The following is a 13,613-nucleotide window of genomic DNA, read 5'->3' as shown; positions in this document are numbered from 1 at the left end:
CAAAGATCAACCTCACTTCAGAGTCTGGACATCAGAAACTGGCAATTTGTTGCAAGGCAAACACTGAACTTTGAAGTCCTGCTCTTTCATTTAGTACAGCAAAAAGTCCTTATCACTCACACTTAAACCACAGTGACTTTCCTCCAAAGTGCACATTGCACTGAAGCTCTCCTGCAAAAGACTCTGGACTTTTATCTTCCATTTTGAGAATACTGCTTGAAAAAATACAATTTGGCACTTCAAAAGAGACATTTGACTTGTCCTTGTCTCAAATGATTGCCCCTTATAGCCCTTGAGCAACTGCAGCTTTGGGAGCATTTCAAAGAGAAATGCTCTAGCATTTGGTATCAGAGAAAGTAGTTTGAGCTACTGTAATTCCCCATTATCATATTTTTCAAAAATAAACTATTACTTAGTGAGACACACAGCTTAATTTTCTCAGTCCTATTTTTAGGCTGTGATACCTAACAAGGATGAACACTTAAGATGAAGAAAAGGTAATTTAATGTATTTATTTTCATTAAATCTGAAGAAAATAATAGCTGTATCCATTTGGGATAGGAATAGATAAAAAATATCATTAAGTTCTTAAAGGTTGCCTTAAAATGCAATCTGTTATCCTTAAGAAAGCAATCATTATCTTCCATCTCAATGAAATATAATGCATGTGTACACTCATACATATGTATGCCAATGCACAAAACCACAGGTTTTTATTTTTTTAATTTAAGCGACAGCATATGAAAACAAACACACTTTGCTGTACATACTTATGTTCTAAAATTTACCATACTTGAAAGGCCAAAAGCCCCAATAACAAGAATAAAATCTCAACCCCAACCCAAAAGTTACCAATATTTCTCTGCATTTCATTTAAAACACTTCATTTTTTATTCTGATTTCTATTAAATCCTCAGACATGCTCCATCCGATTTAAAACCTTATAGCAAGGTTACCAGGAAGAACAGAATCAGGTCAGCACATTAAACTAGATTTTTCTTTTACAACAGCTTCCAGGCAAATCTTCAGATTTTCCATGTTATTTACAAGGACATTAAGAAGGTCTTCTGCTTTCTACCTCAGTGATTTATTCTTCTCATATGTAGATGCGATAATTCTTTAGAAGCTGGTTAATTAAATGTTCTAGCAATAACAGTAGGATCTTGACAGACTAACTTTGATTTACCAATCTTATAAAAAGTCTGTCCTTACTTTTCAATATCTGACTTTACCATGGGATGTGCTAAATGAGAGTAATAATTCTTAAATTAGCTAAAAAAGTTAATGTCTCGCACCCCAAGATATGGCTGCAAAAACAGTAAATTCTTTTACATAAGGATTTGACAATTTGTTATAAAACATTTATGAAAATATTTGTAATATCAGGAGTATAAAAAGTTAAGCTATTATTAGAAATTACTTGGTAACAAGAGAAGCTCTCAAACAGACACCTACTGCTTTTGTCAAAAACATTTTGCATAGCAGCAGTACACTCCCACACAGTTTTGTTAAGAGAGAAGGGAAAACAAGATCTTCATTCAAATATCCTGCCTGCTCTTTCCAATCTTCTTCCCCATTTCCCCTCTGCTACAAAAGACTGATTCACCAGGACTATTAAATGTTAGTTGTAGAGCCCTCTCTTGCAGAGAGTTGTAGGTTAGTTGTAAGAAAATTTTCAATAATTACTGGGGGGTTTGTATCATAAACAACTGATAAATCTGGAGTTACCCATTCTCATTTAGTTTATTGAGGCAATAGAATGACAGCTTTAGATAGTGAATTCACAGGACAATTAATTGCTTCCAAAAGCTTTTGGACAATAATTCCTCTATAAAAGAAAATCTGGGTAAAATCAGATTTACATGAGAAGAAGAGCAAATAGCAAATGCACCAAGGTGTTCTGAAAGATATTTAGGTAAAACTAGAGGCATCTTCTTCAAGAGGCTATTTCCTGGCAGTGTGATATTTCTGTATTGACATATTCCATCAGACCCAGCAAAAAATGCAAACCTTATTTACATTGTAACAGCCTATGCAATCAAGGAGCATGTTCTACAGCAAAGATGTTAATATTTGTTTCCTTAAATGCAAATTGGAAAGCTGCAACTGTTTGCATCAGATTATGTCAGTCAGTCATACATACAATCAGATTTTCTATCAGCTTTATCACCAGACTGAGAGTAACCGAATACAAATACTGGGGTTCTGCAATTAATAATGAGAAATAAATCCCATCACTCTTGCTGCTACCTAAACGTGCTCAACAACTTCCATGACTGGACACTAAGCACTAGACCAAACTGGACAGAGTCTTCCCTAGTCTGCTTTTGTTTACTTTTAGGAAAAATAATGTTCTTCAGTTACTTTAAGTTATATAGCTCAACAAAAAAAAAAATTAATATTCTTCCTACAAAACTTAATAATACATTTATATCAAAGACACCATTAGCTTGCCTGGAAAATCCCTTAGGAAAAGTCTTACCTTACATGGAGGAGACAAAAGACAAATAGAAGCCAAGTTTGCAGTTTGAGACTTCTGTTTTCTTCTAAAGATGAATTTATCTCTTTTCAGTTCAGTACCTCTGTGCTCTCTTCTGACCTAATTTTGTCTGTGATAAATGCCAGAATTTCAGAGGAGTCACTTGAGCTCCTGCAAGAAAAGAACTGAAGTAAAAAATGAATGCACTCAACATTCCTGCTCTGACATATTGCTTGACAGGACACTAAAAGCCTTGCAAGGCTATAGGTGAGGTAAAGCCCCAGAACTGCCATTCTTTTAGACAAAATTGCATTTCAGTTTTCTGCTAATTATTCTGTACTAACATAATGAAGTTATAGCTAATTCAGACTAAGCAAGTCTACAATTTGTACAGGCCTGATACTGGCTGTTTTACATTCCCAGGGTATTGCATGACTAGAAGATATTCAAATTAAATTTCAGTCTTAGTTTAAACAGGAATAAAAAAATATACTTTATACTGAGAGGCACTGCCAAACACAGCTGGTACAGAAGTTTCTCAATTTAATTACTTTCTGTTCTTCCCCTCTCCAAGCACCTTGCTGGGATTGGTTTTCCCTTGTTGATGGAGGGTCAGCAAATTGCATGGAAGACTCACAGGTATACCTGCTCTTGCAGAAGTGGGCAGAGAACAGCCACAGAAGGTGCAGGGAAGCTTCTGGGGGGATTCTAAGCTGTATCACAGGACATGCCATGAAAGTCCACATTGCAGGGTAAGGCAGGGAAGACAGCTCAGACCCCTCAGGTAACAACAACAACATCAAAAGGGCTCTACTGGCCAGAGTCAAAAGCTCTTCCAGCCCCACATCCTGTCCCAGATGTTGTCTTAGGGGTAACACAGGCAAGTACACCACAATTTTTGCGCTACTGGTTGCTCCCAGCTTCCAGCACCCTGCAGCCTTGGGGCTTACAGGCATTTCTTTCCAGGGTTACAGCAGGGCTAAAGCTCTCCTGGATTTATAGGACTCATTTATTTCCACCTCAACCAGAAAAGTTACTCAGAGAGCAAAGAATTCAGCTGGAGAGAAAAAACTGGAGAAATTAGATCACACAATCTCATCACCACCTAACACATTTAGGAAGAGGAGTCTTTTTCTGGAAACTGAACCAAAGCATGTGACACCTTATGTAGTATTTGGAGGGGGGCCAACAATTAACAATTGTGGTTGTGTTATACAATCTTAAACCTTGAGATGATTCAATAAAAACTTTTTTAAATGTTTGCTTATACCAAAAACTTAACCGAGTTTATTTTAATACCAAGATCAGTTTCACTGATTCACTGCAAATGCTCTGAAGCAGTTTTAACTTCCCAGAAATCACACAGGTATATTCTGAAGTCTCAGTTTGTTGAATAGGCAAACATTTTGTAATGTAGAATGCAAAAAAAACCCCAGAAGATATTTAACCTGAAGCACATGAGAACAAAAATCCAGCTGTTTACACTGCTAATGAACACTTGCTTCATATCAGATGAGCAAGGAAATATATTTATCAGAAGAGCAAGTTTTCCTCTATTAAAACTGCTCAATTTTTCTTAGTGCCTCCTCAGTCCTCTGGGGAAAAAACAAACCAAAACAAAACCCAAAAAAACCCAAACAAACAAACAAACAAAAAGAAAACAAACAAACAAACAAAAACACAAAAAAAAAAACCAAACACCCCAAACCTTTTTTTAAGAAATAGGATAATCAGATCTTGGAACTAGTAGTAAAACACAATATTGTAGACATATTAAGAGTACAGTGTTTCCCAAGCCTATGTGATAAAATTCTTCAATGTCTTTAAACAATTGACTGTGGTTCTGAAAAGTCAATATTTAAAAGCACAATTCAAGCATGACTTTTAGATGCCTAAGTGAACAGTTAAAAAACCACAAATCAGTATTTAAAACAGTACAGCCACAGCTCCTGTACACTCCATTATTGTCAGAAGACAGGTACATTTATATGAACACTGTAAAACAGCACACCCACATTGTTTAGGTATCAAAACTTGCAGATCTGCATAAGGGGAACAAGTTTATGAAAGCAATTATAGATCACATTCTTGTTTTTAAAGGAAGAGCAGGTATTTTTCATGCATCCTATTGCTTAAACACTTCTTCATCGCCTAGAAAAATTCAGATTTTCAAAGGTTTAAGGGAATGTAGTGTTGTTCCCAAATATCAAAGATGCTAAGGTGCTTACTGAAGTAGTGACTCTTTTGAAATCTCACTTTAAATTAAAAAGAAACGTGAAAGGCATAGACACAGATGTAGCAATCATTAGTATGTAGTCATTCTTCACTATTCTCCATCTTTTTCACAGTACTTAAATGCCTAAGCCAAACAAAAGCAACCTGATCATGTAAAAATTTATGCATAGAAGACAGACAGCTGGAAAAATCCAAACCAAACCAAACAAACTCCCAAAAAAACAAACCAAAACCCCCCACCCAAACAAAACAAACAAAAAAACAAAAAGGTGGGGTGTGACTGGGCATCGAAATTGGTTTGCAGAAATGAGAGTTAAAAACCTCAGTGCTTCATTCACTTCTAATAGCAAGTAATAGTATTTATTTTCTAATGATCTTTTCTTATAGTTAGAAATATAAACTTGTATAAGTTATAAGTAATAGTAATCAGAGTACCAGGTATAGAAAACACAGCAGCAATATATCCAGTTTCATATTGCTGTTGTTACACATTTTCCCAGTTCTGGCACTCCTTTTATAAACACTTTTTACCTTGTGCTTGAATTTTTCTGGCACTTAAAACTTTTCCTCAAAGTGCTGAAAGGATTTTAGAAAAAGAGCTGGGACTGCACCAGAGAAAGGAAAATAAAGTCATGTTTTACATGTAGATCTAATGGTGTTGTCTGTCTTCCATGATTATAGAAAGAACAGGATTTCCAAAACCCTGCTGGTTTCCTCCACTTCCAAACCAAGCAGGGCATTTTGCTTTGAAGACTGGAGGAGGGATTTAAAGGAGTACATTCAGCACAGGTCTGTAAAGCAAAATGGTAATAACTTTTGTCAATATTACTACTATTACTTTACAAGGCACCAAAACCTATCAGGGCTAAAGAGTGCTAATGCCCATCCTTACTCATCAGTCCCTGGAGTGCTGGTGGGGCAATGGGCCATACTATTAATTGCAATTACTATTGCTATGATTGTATCACTGGTACCAGCAATTGTGCAGCACAGTGCTGAAGATTTTTTGCAAGGAAGCATCCCCTGTGTGAAAGCATCTCCTGTGAGCCTCTCTGGTTTCTGCAGCATCATCAGTACCATGCCAGCAACTCCATTCAATTCTGTTTCCTCTCAGCTTCCCAAGGATCATGGGATGGGAGTTGTTTATTGTGGATTTTCTTATTCCACATGCTCACAAGAGGAGCTAGCACAGTGGTTTGATTTACTAGGAGACCCTGAGATTAGCTCAGCTGGGCAGAGCACTGTGTTAATAACACCAAGGTTGTGGTTTTGATCCTAGCCCAGGCCGTACACATAAGAGCTGGACTTGCTGATTGATCATTGTGGGTCCCTTCCAAAGCACAATACTTGGTGCAATCTGAAACAGGACTGAAAGGACTGGAAAGCAGTTCATTCTGACATGAGTGATGACAGAAAGCCTCTTCCCCTCCTCTTCCTTCGGGAGAAGTACAGCTAAATAAGGACTAAAAGCTGGATCCTAGGATGAGCTGCCACTAAATGGTCATTTGAGCAAGGGTGTTTTGCATTGGTATCCAAGTGGCTGCTGCTGTTTGTGCAAACAGTGATCCATGGCAGCCATGCAGAAAGCCACACACAAAACACTCCTGACCTCTGGAATCTTACAGTCTCTTAGAACAGCAGTACAGAATCTTCACTTGGAATACAAAGGCTTTAACAGAGGGGGGGAAAAGGTACAAATTAGAAGCTGAAAATGACAGCTTAAGTCCACTTTTATCTTTAGCATTTAGCACCCCCAAAAATAGCTTTTTTGAAATTCCATTCAGCACAGAACTGGCTAATAGGTGAACAATTCCCTATGGTGTGCTCACTTGAATAGTTTTTATATCAGCATAATAAAGCTGAATTTTAATTGACTTTGACGTTACAGTTACCCTATAATGAGTCTTATTCTGCTTTCAACTAAATCATAAGTAACATTTTCTTTATAAAGTGACAATATTATTGAAGACTTGTGATGTGAACATATCAAATACCCATGGTAACTAATATTCTGGAAAGTGTTGGCTCCACACAGCATTCTAAAAACCTGGACACTTGCATTTGACCTATGACCTCTATAGATTTTTTCAGTTTCTTTTATGCTTTTTATATAGTTCATTACATTTGAAAGTGATTTTTGTTTTATAAGCATTAATTTTTCAGAAGTCAAACAAATATACTTTAAGGTTATTTTAAGGCTGTGTGCTTGCAGATATTTGAGTAGCTTTGAACTAAAATATTGATTATCAGCTTTCAAGGTGGAACTACCAAGCCCTCGCAAACAAATCTGCTGGAGTGGCAGAGACTACAGGCATCCAGGACTTGTTAAAATGTGAGTCTGAAGGGTTTTGCCTTTTTCTGAACACACAGCATATTCTATTTAATCCTTTGTGGAAAAAGAATCCCAATAAGCACACAAACATGCATACATATATGTCTATTCATACACAGTTATTTGTGCCAATCCCAGATTACAGACAGCAACTGTTCTGTCTGATCTTTAGGAGGTGCAAATGAAGATTGGTTTGACAGTAAATATTCAAGACTTTTTGGTTTTAAACATATTTTCAGTTTTCCTGAGTGGCAAAGAAGGAACATTCAACCAGCTTCACTAGAAGTTTGCGGCTCTAGAAGGGAGACACCACCCCAAATAGAAATACAGTCCTCAAACACATGGCCCAACCTCACCCTTCTTTTATTTCTGCTCAACTTCCTTTCCCTGCACTGGGGAGGACACATCTTTCTCCACTCTGTCTTCTAAAATTTAAAGATGTTCAAGATCATTATTCACTCTTACCATCACTGATTTTACTACACTAGCAGCAGAACTTTTCCCTCAGCTGGGGTTTCAAGAACATATTCTAACACAAACCAGAAGGTGATGATGAGACTACACATCCCCAAGTCTTGTGTCTCTCCCCTCCTCAAGTGAGTGTCAGGTCCAATTGTTGCAGGGTTGAGTTTGCTCTGGGGTACTTGGTCATAAACCACGACTTGGAAATCCAAAATTGAAACCACATTTCCAAGCGTATAATCAATCTTTCAGAGGAGGACTAGGGCAGCAATCTATTTTTCATGTTTTTATAACCCCTCATGACAACATAGCACATTAAGATTTTTTCCAAGTGTGCGTCATTTCAGACTGTACAGGTCACAACTACATATTCCCAGTGAACGTTTCCATTACAGCACAAACTTTGCTGAAGGAACCACACAGACTTACAAGCCTTGATGTGTGAGGGGGGATAGCACTACACTATGTTAGTTTTAGCACACAATACAACTAATCAGTTCAGAAATCTCCCAGTACATTCTATAAAGAGTTTAGCAACTGCAAAAACAAGGATTATAATGGCAAAATCCCAATTTACTGCATGCTTTGGTTCTGCAACAAGACACCAATATAGCTGGAAATAACATAAGGGCAGGTAAAGTACTGGGGGATTTGAGTTTATATTAAGAAAATTGCCCTTTTAATTTTACTTCTTCCACCACTGTAGTTACTCCATTATGAAAAATTCCATATCTCAGCCAGCAATTCCATAGCTACAGGTTTCTCACTCGAGGTGGAATGTGGTAGATTTCCATAAAAAGAACAAAGATAAAAGAACCAAGCATTATCACTGAATGCTGCTACTGCATCCATTATCTCCATCCGTGATTTTGGCAATTTTCTCTCTGAATATTCCACGGTGAGTACAATGTGCAGCTGAAGAAAGTTCCTGATGCTCCTCAGCAGAGCATTTGGAAGTGGAACCATGGAAAAAGCACCAGAAGCATGGCCTATTTCCTCCGTTCTGGCAGCTGGGGGTTGCTGTCTGGGGCTTTGAGCACTGACAGAAGTCCATTGTCACCAGGCTGGCAGCCCTGTGACGTGCTGACATGGTGTGACACGGTTGGGAAAGTCAGGCTGAGCTCTCTGGAGCCAGTAGAGCATCAGCTTTGCTCCAGACAGCAGGAAGGGGAGCAGCAAGCATGGAGCAGCTGCTGTGTTAATTAAATCCATCAAACGGCAGCACTTTAGCATGAACACAAATGGCTCAGCGCTGGCCTCAGGTCTCCAGCTCTCACAGAGTAACTTACAAGCCATGGAAAAGTAATTATGATGACAAAAGAAAAATGCAATGGGTCTTGAGAGTTGGGGGGGTTTAAACTCCTTCTTATATGAAAACTGAATATCAGAGAGACTTTCTCCTGTATGTTGGCTCCCATTTCATAGGGCAACTTTCAGTCAACACACATCTATCTTCTTTCTTGCCCATGTGACCTCATACACTGCACACTGGGCTAAAAAGAAAATTTCACAAGTCCTAAAGCACCTTGGGTAAGGAGAAAAGTGTGCAGGAGAGTTCTTGTAGACATGTTACAGCAAAGTAGATACATCCATCTCTATTCATCCATGTCTATATCTCTAGTTATCTCTAGTCATGACAGGTTATCTCTGACATGTTCATGTAGGGCTATTTTGGTCTTGCACACATGGGACTGAGTGGCACAGAAGCACAAACACTGACAGCTACTTAAACTCATCAAGAATTGAAAAGTCACCAGCACACCTGGTCCAAAAATTGTAGAAGACTAATCATACCTTCCAATATGCCCACAAAATAATAATATTCTATTTTGTAGCTTTTCACACACACACACCCTGCCCTCCAGTTTGGTCAGCCATTCTCAGTACTCTGTAATGTGCATCTCAGGGGGAATTCCTCTACAGTCTGTGGGATGAAAAATGCAATACATGCCACAAGAGGGGCAAACACAAAGGCAAGACAGCACCAAAGGAGAAAGTAAAGCACTTTCTTTGTGAAAGTTTTATTCCTTCTTTCATCCTCCTTATAAAATCTCAGCTGGTTCCACGAGCAGGAAGTGATGGAGAATGTAAGGCAGCAGCTACTTGGGCGTGCTGAGAACCTGCACCACCTTCCTCTCCTGCAGCCCTGCCACTGCAGAGCAGGGATACAGAGCTTTCCCTGCCCTCCCCTCCCCAAAGAGCAACTGAACCCTGCCTGCCCTGTGCTTGTCAGCCCTGCAAGTGGAACCAATAGCTGGCTGCACATTAGCTGAGAACATGCTGACATGCCACTCTGGAGAGCCTATTTGAAAGGTTAATAACTTTTAAAATCCAATTAGAGAGCCTAATTAGCTAAAGCAATCTTTGGTCTGCCTACTGAATCTCAAAATAGGTGAGCACAATAAAGATTAATCTGTTCTTCGTTCTTTTGCAGGCAGCAAAGAGGATGCTGGAGCCCCTGAATGCCTCAGGTGGGCACTGGAATGACCTGATCAAGCTCAGATCCGAACTTCAGAGCAAACCCAAATCCAGCATAAAACTCAAGCCACAAACTTTGTGTTCCACTGTCATGATATCGTGATGCTGATACTTTGATCATGACAAACACTGCCACACATGCTATTTTTGCCATTCTTGGGCACATGAGGTCAAAATTATCTGATTTGCTGTGAAGAGTAGTAGTAAAAAAAAAAAAATCAGCAATTTTATTTCTCACTCAAATATCTCTGTGGAACTTTTCCTTAGTGACCTCAACTAAGTCAGATCATCTTGTATGCACTGCTGTTTCTTCACATGCACACACTTCCAAACATGCACAAAACCCATCAGTTACTTACTAACCCACTAATTAGCAGTTAACCTGCCCTAGGCATCCGAATGAAAATTCATATAATTATTTCATAAGCTATTCTTTCTTTTTTCTGGTAGCCATCACTAGCAGACATAAAAAGTGAACACAAATAAGTAAAATTATGATTTTCACAGACATTTAAGCCTAACTTAAACCAAAATTATCTATAACAAAAGGTCCTAAAAATTTCCGGTGTATGGCTATCCCGAATCTCCCATTTATATACAACCTTAAAGATAGAAAGGCTAAATTCACAATATGTCTTGTTTTTTTTTTTTTTTTTCCCTAACATCTGCTAATAAACCATTCTAAATTCTCTTGTTCACAGGCACACCTGAGTCCTGGAAAGTCCCAGCCCCACTGATTTTCCTAGGAATGCTTCCTGGGAGCTGGTACATGCTGCCACAGCAGTGGTACCGATGACAAAGTGAATTTCAGAGGAAAAAGACCAGCTGCTAAGAACACACCCCAGGTTGTTTTAAATTCAGAAAGCAGCTCAGTATGAATCTGCCACAGGAACTGCAGCCCTTAGAACAAACTACTGAAAGAAGTTGCCTGTCCCTGGCAAAATCTACACGTCATTTGCAGGCCAAGGGAAGGAAGGAATCGTTCTGATTCACGCGAACACACCACTAAAAGTGTAAAGTCATTTTGGCTTGCTGCATGTCTGAAGTGCTGTGAGTGACAAAACAGCTCCTACGGGCTCTCTCCGGAGCCCTTCACCCCAGCGGAGCTCGCACTGCGGGGAACACCAAGTGTCCAGCTTTACTCGGACGGGCTCGCAGGGCTCCGCTTCTCCGGCAGGAGCCATCCCGGAGCTCGATCCCGGGCGGAGCGGGGGATCGGCCCGCAGTGCCGGGCCCGGCCCGGCAGGTGCCGCTGTGGGCCCGCGGGAGGGCCGCCATGGCCGGGCCTGGGAACGGAACGGCCTGGGCTGGGGGGGGCTGGAACTGCATCCAGCTCCGAACCTGCCATAGAATGGGAACGGCCTGGGCTGGAAAGGGACTGGAACTGCATCCAGCTCCGAACCTGCCATGGAATGGGAACGGCCTGTGCTGGAGGGGACTGGAACTGCACCCAGCTCTGAACCTGCCATAGAATGGGAACGGCCTGGGCTGGAGGGGACTGGAACTGCGTCCAGCTCCGAACCTGCCATGGAGTGGGAACGGGAACGGCCTGGGCTGGAAAGGGACTGGAACTGCATCCAGCTCCAAACCCTGATGTGGGCAGGGAACGGCCTGGGCTGAGGGGGACTGGAACTGCACCCAGCTCCAACTTTGCCGTGGAAAGGGAACGGGAATGGCCTGGGCTGGGGAGGACTAGAACTGCACCCAGCTCCAACCCTGCCACGGAATGGGAACAGCCTGGGCTGGAAAGGGACTGGAACTGCACCCAGCTCCAACCCTGCCATGGAATGGGAATGGCCTGGGCTGGGGAGACTGGAACTGCCATGTGCAACTCTGCCACGGGGCACGGAACAGCCTGGGCTGGAAAGGGAATAGAACTGCACCCAGCTCCAACCCTGCCATGTGCAGGGAGTGGCCTGGGCTGCAAAGGGACTGGAACTGCACCCAGCTCCAATCCTGCCATGGAAAGGGAACGGGAATGGCCTGGGCTGGAAAGGGAATAGAACTGCACCCAGCTCCAACCCTGCCATGTGAAGGGAATGGCCTGGGGTGGAGGGGATCTGGAACAGCACTCAGCTCCAAACTCTGCCATGTGAAGGGAATGGCCTGGAAGGGATGTGGAACTGCATCTAGCTCCAAACCCTGCCACGGGCAGGGAATGGTCTGGAAGGGATGTGGAACTGCATCCAGCTCCAAACTCTGCCACAGGCAGGGAACAGGAACGCCTCCCACCGCACCAGAGCCCCTTCCAGCCTGGCCCTGAATGCTGCCAGCCATGGGGATGCACAAGCTGCCTGGGCAGTCCACGGTTCTCACCACCCAAATCCAGACTTCAATACTCTCAATAAATATATATAGATTCAATAAATTCAGAGTATTGCCGAATCCTTTTAGTCTGGAGGTGCCACAGCCTTCCCAGATGGCAGCTGTGTCCATGGCTGCAGGCAGCATTCATGTTTTTCATAGAGCATGGCAGAGATACACTTCAGCCCTCAGCAGCCCCTATTCCCTGGGACAGTGGAGCATCAGGGGCTCTGAAGGGATCACTGCCAGCATTAGGCTATTCAGAAAACATTAAAAGGCATAAAAGCAAACTAACCCCAGCCCAGACAAGCCCCCAAGCTCTGAAAAATCTGCAATATAAAAAGCATTGTCAATAGCACACATATTTCTATATATTTACAGAAGAAACACTGTTCAAATTAGTGCATTCATTTTAAACAGCTTTCTATGCAGGTCAGAGGAAAAGCTCAACAAGTTTGAAAAAAATATGAAAAAGTATGTCCATTGCCACTGAGCACTCCAGTGAAAACTTCCAGATTCTTAGTTTAACTAGATGGGCCATATAAGAAACAGAAACTTTTAAAATACTGTAATACGAACTGAACTTCAGGTCAAAACTGAACTTCAAGTGTTTTAGCTGCATTCCTCATCATTAGACTGTCACCATATAAGATTTTCAGACAGTAAACATTTCAGTTTCATCACATCTGTGCTCGTTTGCAGTGTGTTTGATGTCATTTTTACCTTTTTATCTTCCTCCAGTGTAGGAGGCCTGAATCAGTAGGACTGATGCTGAAATTTGTAGCTCTGGGGTTTACATGTAAAGTAGATTCCCACAAGCAGTCCTGCTGCACATGCTGTCGGAACGTTTGCTATCACTGCAGACCTGTGCACACTGTTCTGTGAGTGAGAGCACACTGTGCTGGTATCAAAGAAAGCCTAGTCCCAAGTCCAGCTCTACCAGGTGCTACATGGAACTCCATCATTCCCTTCAGAGAGACCACTAATCACCAGAGGAGTTTCCCCATTACAATCTCATGGCTTTTAATGCTGTCTGAGGTGGCCAAAAGATCAAAATTTATGATTTATTGCAGAATCCCAGACTGGGGAAGGTGGGAAGGGACCACAATTGGTCATCTGGTCCAACCTCCCGGCTCAAGCAGGGTCATCCCAGAGCACACAGCACAGGATTATGCCCAGATGGTTCTGGAATATCTCCACTGAGGGAGACTCCACACCCTCTCTGGGTGATCTGTTCCAGTGCTGGTCACTGCACAGTGAAGAAGTTCTTCCTCATGTTCAGGTGGAACTTCTGTGCACCAATTCCTGCTCATTGCCTCTTGT

This window comes from Catharus ustulatus, chromosome 2, assembly GCF_009819885.2.
Source record: "Catharus ustulatus isolate bCatUst1 chromosome 2, bCatUst1.pri.v2, whole genome shotgun sequence".
Taxonomy (NCBI): Eukaryota; Metazoa; Chordata; class Aves; order Passeriformes; family Turdidae; genus Catharus; species Catharus ustulatus.
Note: the sequence above shows the minus strand (reverse complement) of the source record.